This window comes from Clytia hemisphaerica, unplaced genomic scaffold (genome assembly GCF_902728285.1).
Source record: "Clytia hemisphaerica strain Z4C2 unplaced genomic scaffold, Clytia hemisphaerica genome assembly, whole genome shotgun sequence".
Taxonomy (NCBI): domain Eukaryota; kingdom Metazoa; phylum Cnidaria; class Hydrozoa; order Leptothecata; family Clytiidae; genus Clytia; species Clytia hemisphaerica.
In genome coordinates this window covers 547905-550694 of record NW_027104428.1, presented here as the reverse complement: position 1 = coordinate 550694, position 2790 = coordinate 547905, and positions in this window count along the sequence as shown.

Below are 2790 nucleotides of genomic sequence, written 5' to 3'. Positions count from 1 at the left end.
GAGGTGTTGTTACATTATTCACATATTTTAACACAGAATCTTCAACCTACAAAAGAAAAACAACTTTCTTGTCTCTTCTTTTCGTCCTTTCTTTTACTTTTCATCATTTGTAGCACGATAAAATTAATATCTTTATTAATTTTTTGTCAGTCAGAGTATATTTCTAAAGTATGAATTTCACTTAGAGAACAAAACTTTCCGATGAATACTGAAATTTCGCTCTCAGCAACCGAATCTTTTCACCTACATTCTGGGGGTTAAAAAGCGAAAACAGACCCTGTCAGACACACATCATGAAATTGCGCCCCTGTCAGATCAGGATTTTGCAATTTTAGATACCCTGTCAGTAATTCTGCAACACTGAAAAAGGTACCCTGACCAGCGGCACGTCCCCGTACCTATTTTTGCCTAAGTGCCCCCCCCCCGGGACTTAAAGCATCTATATATTATCATGATGTTTCAGTAACCCTACCTTACGCTAAATGCTTGACCTCGGGTGAAATGATTGACCCAAAGAATATAAGAAATAGAATACAAGTATAATCTAATCAGAGAGCAATATATTCAGAGCTTTAATGAAAATACAAGTGTCCATTATAGAGATCGATTCGTTTCATTCTTCCATTTCATCATTTGAAAATTGAATTATTTGTCGTTGAATTAAAGACCGACGTTTTTCAATGGCAAAATCCAATGCTTCCTCAAAGTCCATATCTTCTTCGTCTCTAACTCTTTGCAAAGTTGCATGATGGCTTTATGAGCTATATTCTTTTTCATTGCCCGAGAAAAAAGGACCCTGTATTTTATAAATTTCATTAATTGATAAACCAGTCTCTTCGCATTCGTTGAACATGATCTCCCAGATATTTATCGTTTCTTCATCACCTTGAGATTGTTCACTGTCATCAGAATCTTCATCATCGGACATTGACTCGCTGTCTGAATGATCCTCATCTTCTTCCTCTTCAGATTCTTCAGGGTGGGCTTTTGCAGCATGGCGATTGTAATTGCTTTTTGTGGAAGAGGTCTTTTCGCAATCGTCACATTCATACATCGTCGCCATTGGTTTTAAACATTATGAAGAAATGGAATCTTTTCTTGCCAATTTATAGACCAAATGCAAGAGGAATCCGATATCGGGTTTCTCTTTAGGATCTTGGATTCTTCTTCTTTAATTGAGTACGCACATGTCTTTTTTTCTTTTCTTTACAATCGATTTTGGGACTAAGCTAGCTTGTTCTTATTCTACATTTCCTAGTCTGTTTAATTAAGCATTTTGGGACTATCACCTAATTTTTGTTTGGGATTACCTAATCCCTATTAAAGATTACCTAATCCCTATTAAAGATTACCTAATCCCTGTTTAAGATTACCTAATCCTTCACTTAATCTCTCTTTGGGATTACCTAATCTCTGTTTGGGTTTACCTAATTCAAGCTAACCTAATTCAAGCTAACCCTTATCTCAGATCACCTATCACCTATTATAAGATTTCCTAATCCCTCTTTGTAATTACCTGATTCAAGTAAATCTTTTAGAGATTACCGAATCCCTTTATTAGATTACCTAATCCCTCTTTGGGATCTTAAAGAAAACTCGCTTCTTGATGGAGTATATGTAGCGAATGATCAACCTATTCATAAACTTGGTAACCATTGACTCTTAGTTTTTGTTGCTAAACGAAAAGTTGTACTTTTTTACAGTTTTGGAAGAGGTCTTCATTACTACAATATAAGCTCATGTCTTTTTTTTCTTTTCTTTACAATCGATTTTGGGTCTGAGCTAGCTTGATCTTATTCTATATTTCCTAGTCTGTTTTATTAATCATCTTGGGACTATCACCTAATTTTGTTTGGGATTACCTAATCCATATTAAAGATTACCTAATCCCTCTTTGGGATTATCTAATCTAAGGCAATACTTTTTGAGATCACCTAATCCATGTTTAAGATTACCTAATCTTTAATTGGGATTATACTGAATCCGTGTTAATATGTTTTGGAGATCACCTAATCCCTGTTTAAGATTACCTAATCCTTCACTTAATCTATGTTTGTGATTACCTAATCTCTGTTTAGGTTTACCTAATTCAAGGTAATCCTTATCTCAGATCACCTAACCCCTATTTATAAGATTTCCTAATCCCTCTTTGTAATTACCTGATTCAAGTAAATCTTTTAGAGATTATCGAATCCCTTTATTAGATTACCTAATTCCTCTTTGGTATCAACTAATCCTCATTTGAGATTAGATAATCCCTTGTATTTTTTCTTCCAATTCACATCATTAACTGAAATCGCTGGGCGGGGAACGCTTCGGCGTTTCGTATGATGCCTTGTCGCCATTTGTTTATTCCTTTAACGCTCTCCAGCTTTGAAAAGGTAAAAACTGAGAAAAACATGAGCAAATTTTCATCCTTTTATGGAGGGGGGTTGTATTTTAACGGTTTGTGGTGGGTGTGACGGATTGGCCCTTTTTTAGTACGGGAAAACGGTATTTTAAAATCAGATGGTGACAGTATTTTGTCTTATTTTTTGTCATTATGCCGGTATTTGAACCTGTACAAACCGGTGTGACGGTGTTATTATTTTTTTCAATTTTTGGGATTCCAGGATTTAGCAAAAATTTTGACGGGAAAACGGTATTTCGAACCCCTACAAACCTCCTTTTATAGGTTGTGTTTTAATCGAAGCACAAAAATTATATCTTGATTCACTTTAAACAATGCTTATTCATTTTCAGCTCTTTTCATGCCTTGTCGTTTTAAAATTTAATGATTGAAAGTAAACA